The sequence below is a fragment of the Urocampus carinirostris genome, chromosome 16 (assembly GCF_059441175.1).
Source record: "Urocampus carinirostris isolate Australia breed hairy pipefish chromosome 16, RoL_Ucar_1.0, whole genome shotgun sequence".
Lineage (NCBI taxonomy): Eukaryota > Metazoa > Chordata > Actinopteri > Syngnathiformes > Syngnathidae > Urocampus > Urocampus carinirostris.
The window spans coordinates 24,951,395-24,966,333 of record NC_142364.1 but is presented as its reverse complement, the minus strand read 5'-3'; the positions used below and the strand labels follow the sequence as shown (position 1 = coordinate 24,966,333).

The window sequence follows — 14,939 nt, the reverse complement described above, 5'->3', positions numbered from 1 at the left end:
GGTCGCTCCCGCGAGCGAGCCCCTAACCCGCGGCGCGGTTACCGACGGGCGCGATACGCGCGACGCCGCGACGAGCCGAGCGGGTCGGGCGCGCGGCGCTGAGGCCGGCGCCCGGCGTCTCCCGCTCGGGGCCGCGACGGCGCCCGAGACGTGCGTCGGCCCGGGTAGGTCGGGCGCTCGGCGCTGAGGCCGGCGCCCGGCGTCTCCCGCTCGGGCCTGACACGACTCGGCGACCGGACTCGCCGGGTAGGTCGGGGGCTCGGCGCTGAGGCCGGCCCCCGGCGTCTCCTACCCGGACCCCGGAAGGCCATCCGACTTGGAAGCCCCGCCGCGCCGCGAAGCGACGCTTTGGGTGTTGCTACCCGTCAGCGAGTGGGTTTGGTTTACAAGGGCGGCGCGACCGCGCTGACACCGAGGGGGGACTGGCCCCCGACCCGGCCGCGGCCTGCCCGGACTATGGATGGACAGAGGAGACCGCGGCGGACCGCGCGGAACCGAACCCCCGGTGTCCGGAGCCCCGGGAGGGACTCCGGTGTCCGGGGGCCGGCCCACGCGCGCGCTACGCGGCCCCTCGAGGGCTCCGGCCGACGGACGCGTTTGGCCGGGGAAAAAGGTAGCCGGTGGGAGCACCGTTTCGTCGCCCTGAACCTTCGTCTCGGGCGGGCGTCCCGACGCCGCCGCCATACGGCCGTTGTGATCCGTGCGGGGATCCGCTTGCTCGGCGACCCTCGCCGAGAGCAGCCCCGCGCCGCACGGACACGCGACACCGACGGGCGGACGGACGCCGGGGCGCCGGCCCGAACCGTTACCTTTAAAGGACGGGAGGTCGTCGAGGCGAGTGCCGCCCCGGAAGCGCGCGCCGGAAGCGCGAGAACCGCGCCGAGCTAGGGTCGTCGGCATAGGGGGATTCCCCGGTTACGGGGGTCCCGCGCACGGCCGCCGCCTTTCGCCCGTCGCTGGCGGTCGCCTGTCGTCGCGCCGCGCCGCGCTACTGGGGTCGTCGGACGAGCGCGCTACCCCGCTCGCACGGAGGTAGCGCGACATCGCCCGCCGCCTTTTCTCGCCTCGCGCCGCGCCGCGTGGCGCCCGCCGAACTCGCTCCGACGCGCGGCCCGGGAGTGACCCGCGCCGCGCCCCCCGTCCCGTCCCGTCCCGGTCTACCCTCTTCCTCCGCCTGCGACGACCCGCCGCCCTCGGCGTCTGGCTCGTCGGGGGTGTACCGAGGCGGATCTGCTGCCGCTCGTACGTTAATGATCCTTCTGCAGGTTCACCTACAGAAACCTTGTTACGACTTTTACTTCCTCTAGATAGTCAAGTTCGACCGTCTTCTGGCACACCGCCGGAGCCGGGGCCGGCCCCGGCGGGGACTATCCGAGGACCTCACTAAGCCATCCGATCGGTAGTAGCGACGGGCGGTGTGTACAAAGGGCAGGGACTTAATCAACGCAGGCTAATGACCCGCGCTTACTGGGAATTCCTCGTTGGTGGGAAATAATTGCAATCCCCAGGCCCTGTCACGAGCGGGGTTCATAGGATTACCCGCGCCTGCCGGCGCGGGGATAGACGACGCGCTTATACGCTCAGTGTGGCGCGCGTGCAGCCCCGGACATCTAAGGGCATCACAGACCTGTTATTGCTCATTCTCGTGTGGCTGAGAGCCACTTGTCCCTCTAAGAAGTTTTCTGCCGCCGACCGCGCGGGGGGCCGCGGTACTATTTAGTATGTTTGAGTCTCGTTCGTTATCGGAATTAACCAGACAAATCGCTCCACCAACTACGAACGGCCATGCACCACCACCCACGGTATCGAGAAAGAGCCTTCAATCTGTCAATCCTTTCCGTGTCCGGGCCGGGTGAGGTTTCCCGTGTTGAGTCAAATTAAGCCGCATGCTCCACTCCTGGTGGTGCCCTTCCGTCAATTCCTTTAAGTTTCAGCTTTGCAACAATACTCCCCCCGGAACCCAGACACTTGGTCGGTTTCCCGGGTGCTGCTCGGCGGGTCATGGGAATAACGCCGCCGGATCGCGAGTCGGCATCGTTTATGGTCGGAACTAGGACGGTATCTGATCGTCTTCGAACCTCCGACTTTCGTTCTTGATTAATGAAAACATTCTTGGCAAATGCTTTCGCTCTCGTCCGTCTTGCGCCGGTCCAAGAATTTCACCTCTAGCGGCGCAGTACGAATGCCCCCGGCCGTCCCTCTTAATCATGGCCCCAGTTCATGACAACCCACAAAATAGAACCGGAGTCCTATTCCATTATTCCCAGCTGCGATATGCAGGGGCGGCCGTGTGGCCTGCTTTGAACACTCTAATTTCCTCAAAGTAAACGCTTCGGGCCCCGCGAGTGACACCCAGCGAAGGGCATCACGGGGGCTTTTGCCGAGAGGCAGGGGCTGGGACAGACGGATGCACGCCTCGCGGCGGACCGTCAGCTCGCGTCCCGGGGTCCAACTAGGAGCTTTTTAACTGCAGCAACTTTAAAATACGCTATTGGAGCTGGAATTACCGCGGCTGCTGGCACCAGACTTGCCCTCCAATGGATGCTGGCCGATGGGTTTGTGTTCGGCTCATTCCAATTACGGAGACTCGAACGAGTCCCGTATTGTTATTTTTCGTCACTACCTCCCCGTGTCGGGAGTGGGTAATTTGCGCGCCTGCTGCCTTCCTTGGATGTGGTAGCCGTTTCTCATGCTCCCTCTCCGGAATCGAACCCTGATTCCCCGTTACCCGTGGTCACCATGGTAGGCGCAGAGTCTACCATCGAAAGTTGATAGGGCAGACATTCGAATGAGTCGTCGCCGCCTCGGGTGGGCGAGCGATCGGCACGAGGTTATCCTGAGTCAACACAAAGGGGGGGCCGGGCCGGCGGAACGAGGACCGGCGCGCGCGGAGCCGCCCGCGCCGCTTACGCCCCCGCCCGGAGAGGCGGAGGCCGGACGCGGGGGACGCGCGCGACGGCTGAGCCCCCGCCCGCCGGACACCGCGTGGGTTTTTGTGTCTGATAAATGCACGCGTCCCCGGGGCGAGGCCGGAGCCCCGCCCGCGAGTCGGCGCTCGTTTGCATGTATTAGCTCTGGATTTGCCACAGTTATCCAAGTAACGGTGGAGCGATCAAAGGAACCATAACTGATTTAATGAGCCGTTCGCAGTTTCACTGTACTGGCCATTCGTACTTAGACATGCATGGCTTAATCTTGAAAACAAGCATATGCTACTGGCAGGATCAACCAGAGTGCGTCTGCCGCCGGGGGGGCGCTGCTGGTGGCGGTGCGGCCCTGGTCCGGGACGAGGCTGTGGCTACAGCCGGGCCCGGGGGGCCGCGCGACACTCGTATACGTTCGGACGGGCTGACGAGCGGGTGTCGTGAAACGATGTTTCGCGCGGAGCCCTAGCACGCGTGGCGTCGGGCTCCGCGACGGTCGGACGTCTGGGTGTGGCTCGAGACGGAAGCTCGACCTCGGTTCGTCTTGGTTCTGCCGCCAAAAGGTTCACGCCGAGGCATGGTTTCGCAAGAGGGCCCCGCGAGTGCCAGCCGTGGATCCCGCCTCACTCGTAACTCGTATCGGATTCGTCCGGCCTCACTTTCGTTCGCACATCGGACAGTTATACGTGTGCTTTAGTAGCTTCCGTTCCCTCTTAGTGAGGCCGTCCGTACGTACCGCCCCAGCTCTTTCTGAGGCGGGTATCCACTCGGCTCGGGGGGGCCCAACGTTTGCCTAGTATCCTCGGCGCTGGAGCTTGACCCGCAAAGCCGGAGGAGCCGCACGCCCGAACACCGGCTTGCGCCGGCCGACGTGGGCCCTCCGAGGCGGGTCTCGTGTGCCAATCGCTCAGTTGGGGAACCGGCAGGCCCGTGGGCCGACGCCGGCTCACCCGGGGGTGAAGGGTGCTTCGATGGAGGCCCCCTGTCAGCCTCCGCGGAAGTCCGGCTTCAATACTTTAAAGTTTGAAAAACTTAGACATTTTTCGAGAACCGGAGCTTAGAGGGGTACATGCAAAAGCCAGGGCCGCGGGAAGCGCCCTAAATACTTCAATACTTTAAAATTTGAAAAACTTAGAAATTTTTCGAGAACCGGCATCTTCCCTCGGTAATTGCGAGATGCGAGGCCGCCCCTAGCCTCTGCTCTGTCGGACTCAATGGTCACGGGTGGCCGCTGATTAGCCCTGGTGCTCACCTCTCAAAATTGCGAGTCCCTAATATAATTCTGGCTGTCGGCTGGAGAAGGGGGTATAAAATCGGCACTTGAGGGAACGCCGGGCCCTCAAGATCGGGGCCATCTAGCGGATTTTTGAGGTACTGCACTCCCATTGGAAATGCATTGGCCATACATGGGCGCTCCGTCCACTACAATGTAATTCCCTCACAATATCTGCCCCCGCGTGGCCGCGCGATGCTACTGCTGCCCCGTTGGGAATGAATGGGCCTTTCGGAGGCCATAAATACAGCGCCGCTGCATGGATTTTGGCGGTACTGCGGCTGTCGTTGAAAATACATGGACCCGTCTGAATGAATGGGCCTTTCGGATTCCATAAACCCAGCGCCGCTGCATGGATTTTGGCGGTACTGCGGCTGTCGCTGAAAATACATGGACCCGTCTGAATGAATGGGCCTTTCGGAGGCCATAAACTCAGCGCCGCTGCATGGATTTTGGCGGTACTGCGGCTGTCGCTGAAAATACATGGACCCGTCTGAATGAATGGACAAAATATAAATCAGACACTACAGAACACAAGCATAATCCAAGATTACAAAATCATCTCAGCCTTTAAAAGAAACAAAAACCTGAAAGACTACTTAGTAAAAAGTAAATTACCAGAAATCAACATAACACAAACGCAGGGCCCCACATTCTACAAACAAGCCACCACAGTTAGGAACACCGTCACCAACACAAACTACCTAATTAAACAAACAATCACACCTGCTACGGAAAACTGAAAATACATGGACCCGTCTGAATGTATGGGCCTTTCGGAGGCCATAAACTCAGCCAGCGCCGGGCCAGTGTTTGGGGTATTGTGCCCGCCACTAGTGGCTGAATACATAATAATAATAATAATAATAATAATTCCCTTGTATTGTCATTCTGTGTAACAATGTACACAGAACGAAATGTCGATTGCACTGGGCTAGTGTTGAGGGAACGTCGGGCCCTCAAGTTCGGTGGCTTGGAGCGGATTTTTGAGGTACTGCACTCCCATTGGAAATGCATGGGCGCTCCGTCCACTACAATGTAATTCCCTCACAATATCTGCCCCCGCGTGGCCGCGCGATGCTACTGCTGCCCCGTTGGGAATGAATGGGCCTTTCGGAGGCCATAAATACAGCGCCGCTGCATGGATTTTGGCGGTACTGCGGCTGTCGTTGAAAATACATGGACCCGTCTGAATGAATGGGCCTTTCGGATTCCATAAACCCAGCGCCGCTGCATGGATTTTGGCGGTACTGCGGCTGTCGCTGAAAATACATGGACCCGTCTGAATGAATGGGCCTTTCGGAGGCCATAAACTCAGCGCCGCTGCATGGATTTTGGCGGTACTGCGGCTGTCGCTGAAAATACATGGACCCGTCTGAATGAATGGACAAAATATAAATCAGACACTACAGAACACAAGCATAATCCAAGATTACAAAATCATCTCAGCCTTTAAAAGAAACAAAAACCTGAAAGACTACTTAGTAAAAAGTAAATTACCAGAAATCAACATAACACAAACGCAGGGCCCCACATTCTACAAACAAGCCACCACAGTTAGGAACACCGTCACCAACACAAACTACCTAATTAAACAAACAATCACACCTGCTACGGAAAACTGAAAATACATGGACCCGTCTGAATGTATGGGCCTTTCGGAGGCCATAAACTCAGCCAGCGCCGGGCCAGTGTTTGGGGTATTGTGCCCGCCACTAGTGGCTGAATACATAATAATAATAATAATAATAATAATTCCCTTGTATTGTCATTCTGTGTAACAATGTACACAGAACGAAATGTCGATTGCACTGGGCTAGTGTTGAGGGAACGTCGGGCCCTCAAGTTCGGTGGCTTGGAGCGGATTTTTGAGGTACTGCACTCCCATTGGAAATGCATGGGCGCTCCGTCCACTACAATGTAATTCCCTCACAATATCTGCCCCCGCGTGGCCGCGCGATGCTACTGCTGCCCCGTTGGGAATGAATGGGCCTTTCGGAGGCCATAAATACAGCGCCGCTGCATGGATTTTGGCGGTACTGCGGCTGTCGTTGAAAATACATGGACCCGTCTGAATGAATGGGCCTTTCGGATTCCATAAACCCAGCGCCGCTGCATGGATTTTGGCGGTACTGCGGCTGTCGCTGAAAATACATGGACCCGTCTGAATGAATGGGCCTTTCGGAGGCCATAAACTCAGCGCCGCTGCATGGATTTTGGCGGTACTGCGGCTGTCGCTGAAAATACATGGACCCGTCTGAATGAATGGACAAAATATAAATCAGACACTACAGAACACAAGCATAATCCAAGATTACAAAATCATCTCAGCCTTTAAAAGAAACAAAAACCTGAAAGACTACTTAGTAAAAAGTAAATTACCAGAAATCAACATAACACAAACGCAGGGCCCCACATTCTACAAACAAGCCACCACAGTTAGGAACACCGTCACCAACACAAACTACCTAATTAAACAAACAATCACACCTGCTACGGAAAACTGAAAATACATGGACCCGTCTGAATGTATGGGCCTTTCGGAGGCCATAAACTCAGCCAGCGCCGGGCCAGTGTTTGGGGTATTGTGCCCGCCACTAGTGGCTGAATACATAATAATAATAATAATAATAATAATTCCCTTGTATTGTCATTCTGTGTAACAATGTACACAGAACGAAATGTCGATTGCACTGGGCTAGTGTTGAGGGAACGTCGGGCCCTCAAGTTCGGTGGCTTGGAGCGGATTTTTGAGGTACTGCACTCCCATTGGAAATGCATGGGCGCTCCGTCCACTACAATGTAATTCCCTCACAATATCTGCCCCCGCGTGGCCGCGCGATGCTACTGCTGCCCCGTTGGGAATGAATGGGCCTTTCGGAGGCCATAAATACAGCGCCGCTGCATGGATTTTGGCGGTACTGCGGCTGTCGTTGAAAATACATGGACCCGTCTGAATGAATGGGCCTTTCGGATTCCATAAACCCAGCGCCGCTGCATGGATTTTGGCGGTACTGCGGCTGTCGCTGAAAATACATGGACCCGTCTGAATGAATGGGCCTTTCGGAGGCCATAAACTCAGCGCCGCTGCATGGATTTTGGCGGTACTGCGGCTGTCGCTGAAAATACATGGACCCGTCTGAATGAATGGACAAAATATAAATCAGACACTACAGAACACAAGCATAATCCAAGATTACAAAATCATCTCAGCCTTTAAAAGAAACAAAAACCTGAAAGACTACTTAGTAAAAAGTAAATTACCAGAAATCAACATAACACAAACGCAGGGCCCCACATTCTACAAACAAGCCACCACAGTTAGGAACACCGTCACCAACACAAACTACCTAATTAAACAAACAATCACACCTGCTACGGAAAACTGAAAATACATGGACCCGTCTGAATGTATGGGCCTTTCGGAGGCCATAAACTCAGCCAGCGCCGGGCCAGTGTTTGGGGTATTGTGCCCGCCACTAGTGGCTGAATACATAATAATAATAATAATAATAATAATTCCCTTGTATTGTCATTCTGTGTAACAATGTACACAGAACGAAATGTCGATTGCACTGGGCTAGTGTTGAGGGAACGTCGGGCCCTCAAGTTCGGTGGCTTGGAGCGGATTTTTGAGGTACTGCACTCCCATTGGAAATGCATGGGCGCTCCGTCCACTACAATGTAATTCCCTCACAATATCTGCCCCCGCGTGGCCGCGCGATGCTACTGCTGCCCCGTTGGGAATGAATGGGCCTTTCGGAGGCCATAAATACAGCGCCGCTGCATGGATTTTGGCGGTACTGCGGCTGTCGTTGAAAATACATGGACCCGTCTGAATGAATGGGCCTTTCGGATTCCATAAACCCAGCGCCGCTGCATGGATTTTGGCGGTACTGCGGCTGTCGCTGAAAATACATGGACCCGTCTGAATGAATGGGCCTTTCGGAGGCCATAAACTCAGCGCCGCTGCATGGATTTTGGCGGTACTGCGGCTGTCGCTGAAAATACATGGACCCGTCTGAATGAATGGACAAAATATAAATCAGACACTACAGAACACAAGCATAATCCAAGATTACAAAATCATCTCAGCCTTTAAAAGAAACAAAAACCTGAAAGACTACTTAGTAAAAAGTAAATTACCAGAAATCAACATAACACAAACGCAGGGCCCCACATTCTACAAACAAGCCACCACAGTTAGGAACACCGTCACCAACACAAACTACCTAATTAAACAAACAATCACACCTGCTACGGAAAACTGAAAATACATGGACCCGTCTGAATGTATGGGCCTTTCGGAGGCCATAAACTCAGCCAGCGCCGGGCCAGTGTTTGGGGTATTGTGCCCGCCACTAGTGGCTGAATACATAATAATAATAATAATAATAATAATTCCCTTGTATTGTCATTCTGTGTAACAATGTACACAGAACGAAATGTCGATTGCACTGGGCTAGTGTTGAGGGAACGTCGGGCCCTCAAGTTCGGTGGCTTGGAGCGGATTTTTGAGGTACTGCACTCCCATTGGAAATGCATGGGCGCTCCGTCCACTACAATGTAATTCCCTCACAATATCTGCCCCCGCGTGGCCGCGCGATGCTACTGCTGCCCCGTTGGGAATGAATGGGCCTTTCGGAGGCCATAAATACAGCGCCGCTGCATGGATTTTGGCGGTACTGCGGCTGTCGTTGAAAATACATGGACCCGTCTGAATGAATGGGCCTTTCGGATTCCATAAACCCAGCGCCGCTGCATGGATTTTGGCGGTACTGCGGCTGTCGCTGAAAATACATGGACCCGTCTGAATGAATGGACAAAATATAAATCAGACACTACAGAACACAAGCATAATCCAAGATTACAAAATCATCTCAGCCTTTAAAAGAAACAAAAACCTGAAAGACTACTTAGTAAAAAGTAAATTACCAGAAATCAACATAACACAAACGCAGGGCCCCACATTCTACAAACAAGCCACCACAGTTAGGAACACCGTCACCAACACAAACTACCTAATTAAACAAACAATCACACCTGCTACGGAAAACTGAAAATACATGGACCCGTCTGAATGTATGGGCCTTTCGGAGGCCATAAACTCAGCCAGCGCCGGGCCAGTGTTTGGGGTATTGTGCCCGCCACTAGTGGCTGAATACATAATAATAATAATAATAATAATAATTCCCTTGTATTGTCATTCTGTGTAACAATGTACACAGAACGAAATGTCGATTGCACTGGGCTAGTGTTGAGGGAACGTCGGGCCCTCAAGTTCGGTGGCTTGGAGCGGATTTTTGAGGTACTGCACTCCCATTGGAAATGCATGGGCGCTCCGTCCACTACCATGTAATTCCCTCACAATATCTGCCCCTGCGTGGCCGCGGGATGCTACTGCAGCCCCGTTGGTAATGAATGGGCCTTTCGGAGGCCATAAATACAGCGCCGCTGCATGGATTTTGGCGGTACTGCTGCTGTCGCTGAAAATACATGGACCCGTCTGAATGAATGGGCCTTTCGGAGGCCATAAACTCAGCGCCTCTGCATGGATTTTGGCGGTACTGCGGCTGTCGCTGAAAATACATGGACCCGTCTGAATGAATGGGCCTTTCGGAGGCCATAAATCCAGCGCCGCTGCATGGATTTTGGCGGTACTGCGGCTGTCGCTGAAAATACATGGACCCGTCTGAATGTATGGGCCTTTCGGAGGCCATATACTCAGCTGAAGGTTGAGAACTTGGCTAGTGTTTGGGGACTTGTGCCCGCCACTAGTGGCTGAAATCCGGGCCGGTGTTTGGGGAATTGTGCGCGTATTATCGGGCCGGTGTTTGGGGATATGCGCGCGTATTATCGGACCGGTGTTTGGGGAATCGTGCCCGCCACTAGTGGCTGAATCCCGGGCTAGTGTTGGGGGACTTGTGCCCGCCAATAGTGGCTGAAATCCGCGCCGGTGTTTGGGGAATTGTGCGCGTATTATCGGGCCGGTGTTTGGGGATATGCGCGCGTATTATCGGACCGGTGTTTGGGGATTTGTGCCCGCCACTAGTGGCTGAGAACTTGGCTAGTGTTTGGGGACTTGTGCCCGCCACTAGTGGCTGAAATCCGGGCCGGTGTTTGGGGAATTGTGCGCGTATTATCGGGCCGGTGTTTGGGGATATGCGCGCGTATTATCGGACCGGTGTTTGGGGAATCGTGCCCGCCACTAGTGGCTGAATCCCGGGCTAGTGTTGGGGGACTTGTGCCCGCCAATAGTGGCTGAGAACTTGGCTAGTGTTGGGGGACTTGTGCCCGCCACTAGTGGCTGAAATCCGCGCCGGTGTTTGGGGAATTGTGCGCGTATTATCGGGCCGGTGTTTGGGGAATCGTGCCCGCCACTAGTGGCTGAATCCCGGGCTAGTGTTGGGGGACTTGTGCCCGCCAATAGTGGCTGAAATCCGCGCCGGTGTTTGGGGAATTGTGCGCGTATTATCGGGCCGGTGTTTGGGGATATGCGCGCGTATTATCGGACCGGTGTTTGGGGAATCGTGCCCGCCACTAGTGGCTGAATCCCGGGCTAGTGTTGGGGGACTTGTGCCCGCCAATAGTGGCTGAAATCCGCGCCGGTGTTTGGGGAATTGTGCGCGTATTATCGGGCCGGTGTTTGGGGATATGCGCGCGTATTATCGGACCGGTGTTTGGGGAATTGTGCCCGCCACTAGTGGCTGAGAACTGGGCTAGTGTTGGGGGACTTGTGCCCGCCACTAGTGGCTGAAATCCGGGCCGGTGTTTGGGGAATTGTGCGCGTATTATCGGGCCGGTGTTTGGGGATATGCGCGCGTATTATCGGGCCGGTGTTTGGGGATATGCGCGCGTATTATCGGACCGGTGTTTGGGGAATCGTGCCCGCCACTAGTGGCTGAATCCCGGGCTAGTGTTGGGGGACTTGTGCCCGCCAATAGTGGCTGAAATCCGCGCCGGTGTTTGGGGAATTGTGCGCGTATTATCGGGCCGGTGTTTGGGGATATGCGCGCGTATTATCGGACCGGTGTTTGGGGAATCGTGCCCGCCACTAGTGGCTGAATCCCGGGCTAGTGTTGGGGGACTTGTGCCCGCCAATAGTGGCTGAAATCCGCGCCGGTGTTTGGGGAATTGTGCGCGTATTATCGGGCCGGTGTTTGGGGATATGCGCGCGTATTATCGGACCGGTGTTTGGGGAATTGTGCCCGCCACTAGTGGCTGAATCCCGGGCTAGTGTTGGGGGACTTGTGCCCGCCACTAGTGGCTGAAATCCGCGCCGGTGTTTGGGGAATTGTGCGCGTATTATCGGGCCGGTGTTTGGGGATATGCGCGCGTATTATCGGACCGGTGTTTGGGGAATCGTGCCCGCCACTAGTGGCTGAATCCCGGGCTAGTGTTGGGGGACTTGTGCCCGCCAATAGTGGCTGAAATCCGCGCCGGTGTTTGGGGAATTGTGCGCGTATTATCGGGCCGGTGTTTGGGGATATGCGCGCGTATTATCGGACCGGTGTTTGGGGAATTGTGCCCGCCACTAGTGGCTGAGAACTGGGCTAGTGTTGGGGGACTTGTGCCCGCCACTAGTGGCTGAAATCCGGGCCGGTGTTTGGGGAATTGTGCGCGTATTATCGGGCCGGTGTTTGGGGATATGCGCGCGTATTATCGGGCCGGTGTTTGGGGATATGCGCGCGTATTATCGGACCGGTGTTTGGGGAATCGTGCCCGCCACTAGTGGCTGAATCCCGGGCTAGTGTTGGGGGACTTGTGCCCGCCAATAGTGGCTGAAATCCGCGCCGGTGTTTGGGGAATTGTGCGCGTATTATCGGGCCGGTGTTTGGGGATATGCGCGCGTATTATCGGACCGGTGTTTGGGGAATCGTGCCCGCCACTAGTGGCTGAATCCCGGGCTAGTGTTGGGGGACTTGTGCCCGCCAATAGTGGCTGAAATCCGCGCCGGTGTTTGGGGAATTGTGCGCGTATTATCGGGCCGGTGTTTGGGGATATGCGCGCGTATTATCGGACCGGTGTTTGGGGAATTGTGCCCGCCACTAGTGGCTGAGAACTTGGCTAGTGTTTGGGGACTTGTGCCCGCCACTAGTGGCTGAAATCCGGGCCGGTGTTTGGGGAATTGTGCGCGTATTATCGGGCCGGTGTTTGGGGATATGCGCGCGTATTATCGGACCGGTGTTTGGGGAATCGTGCCCGCCACTAGTGGCTGAATCCCGGGCTAGTGTTGGGGGACTTGTGCCCGCCAATAGTGGCTGAGAACTTGGCTAGTGTTGGGGGACTTGTGCCCGCCACTAGTGGCTGAAATCCGCGCCGGTGTTTGGGGAATTGTGCGCGTATTATCGGGCCGGTGTTTGGGGAATCGTGCCCGCCACTAGTGGCTGAATCCCGGGCTAGTGTTGGGGGACTTGTGCCCGCCAATAGTGGCTGAAATCCGCGCCGGTGTTTGGGGAATTGTGCGCGTATTATCGGGCCGGTGTTTGGGGATATGCGCGCGTATTATCGGACCGGTGTTTGGGGAATCGTGCCCGCCACTAGTGGCTGAATCCCGGGCTAGTGTTGGGGGACTTGTGCCCGCCAATAGTGGCTGAAATCCGCGCCGGTGTTTGGGGAATTGTGCGCGTATTATCGGGCCGGTGTTTGGGGATATGCGCGCGTATTATCGGGCCGGTGTTTGGGGATATGCGCGCGTATTATCGGACCGGTGTTTGGGGAATCGTGCCCGCCACTAGTGGCTGAATCCCGGGCTAGTGTTGGGGGACTTGTGCCCGCCAATAGTGGCTGAAATCCGCGCCGGTGTTTGGGGAATTGTGCGCGTATTATCGGGCCGGTGTTTGGGGATATGCGCGCGTATTATCGGACCGGTGTTTGGGGAATCGTGCCCGCCACTAGTGGCTGAATCCCGGGCTAGTGTTGGGGGACTTGTGCCCGCCAATAGTGGCTGAAATCCGCGCCGGTGTTTGGGGAATTGTGCGCGTATTATCGGGCCGGTGTTTGGGGATATGCGCGCGTATTATCGGACCGGTGTTTGGGGAATTGTGCCCGCCACTAGTGGCTGAGAACTGGGCTAGTGTTGGGGGACTTGTGCCCTCCAATAGTGGCTGAAATCCGGGCTAGTGTTGAGGGACTTGTGCCCGCCAATAGTGGCTGAAATCCGCGCCGGTGTTTGGGGAATTGTGCGCGTATTATCGGGCCGGTGTTTGGGGATATGCGCGCGTATTATCGGACCGGTGTTTGGGGAATCGTGCCCGCCACTAGTGGCTGAGAACTTGGCTAGTGTTTGGGGACTTGTGCCCGCCACTAGTGGCTGAAATCCGCGCCGGTGTTTGGGGAATTGTGCGCGTATTATCGGGCCGGTGTTTGGGGATATGCGCGCGTATTATCGGACCGGTGTTTGGGGAATTGTGCCCGCCACTAGTGGCTGAGAACTTGGCTAGTGTTTGGGGACTTGTGCCCGCCACTAGTGGCTGAAATCCGGGCCGGTGTTTGGGGAATTGTGCGCGTTTTATCGGGCCGGTGTTTGGGGATATGCGCGCGTATTATCGGACCGGTGTTTGGGGAATCGTGCCCGCCACTAGTGGCTGAATCCCGGGCTAGTGTTGGGGGACTTGTGCCCGCCAATAGTGGCTGAATCCCGGGCTAGTGTTGGGGGACTTGTGCCCGCCAATAGTGGCTGAAATCCGCGCCGGTGTTTGGGGAATTGTGCGCGTATTATCGGGCCGGTGTTTGGGGATATGCGCGCGTATTATCGGACCGGTGTTTGGGGAATTGTGCCCGCCACTAGTGGCTGAGAACTTGGCTAGTGTTTGGGGACTTGTGCCCGCCACTAGTGGCTGAAATCCGGGCCGGTGTTTGGGGAATTGTGCGCGTATTATCGGGCCGGTGTTTGGGGATATGCGCGCGTATTATCGGACCGGTGTTTGGGGAATCGTGCCCGCCACTAGTGGCTGAATCCCGGGCTAGTGTTGGGGGACTTGTGCCCGCCAATAGTGGCTGAAATCCGCGCCGGTGTTTGGGGAATTGTGCGCGTATTATCGGGCCGGTGTTTGGGGATATGCGCGCGTATTATCGGACCGGTGTTTGGGGAATCGTGCCCGCCACTAGTGGCTGAGAACTTGGCTAGTGTTTGGGGACTTGTGCCCGCCACTAGTGGCTGAAATCCGCGCCGGTGTTTGGGGAATTGTGCGCGTATTATCGGGCCGGTGTTTGGGGATATGCGCGCGTATTATCGGACCGGTGTTTGGGGAATTGTGCCCGCCACTAGTGGCTGAGAACTTGGCTAGTGTTTGGGGACTTGTGCCCGCCACTAGTGGCTGAAATCCGGGCCGGTGTTTGGGGAATTGTGCGCGTATTATCGGGCCGGTGTTTGGGGATATGCGCGCGTATTATCGGGCCGGTGTTTGGGGATATGCGCGCGTATTATCGGACCGGTGTTTGGGGACTTGTGCCCGCCACTAGTGGCTGAATCCCGGGCTAGTGTTGGGGGACTTGTGCCCGCCAATAGTGGCTGAAATCTGCGCCGGTGTTTGGGGAATTGTGCGCGTATTATCGGGCCGGTGTTTGGGGATATGCGCGCGTATTATCGGACCGGTGTTTGGGGAATTGTGCCCGCCACTAGTGGCTGAGAACTTGGCTAGTGTTTGGGGACTTGTGCCCGCCACTAGTGGCTGAAATCCGGGCCGGTGTTTGGGGAATTGCGCGCGTATTATCGGGCCGGTGTTTGGGGATATGCGCGC

The 14,939-nt window shown here is 56.1% G+C and overlaps 1 non-coding gene across 1 annotated transcript; it reads right to left on the bottom strand.

Annotated features, from left to right (window-relative positions):
- Positions 1 to 1,248: 1,248 nt before the first annotated feature.
- LOC148350816 (18S ribosomal RNA) lies at positions 1,249 to 3,235 on the bottom strand. The gene has a single exon (XR_015847165.1). It is a non-coding gene; the product is annotated as an 18S ribosomal RNA (ribosomal RNA).
- Between the last annotated feature and the right edge of the window lie 11,704 nt (positions 3,236 to 14,939).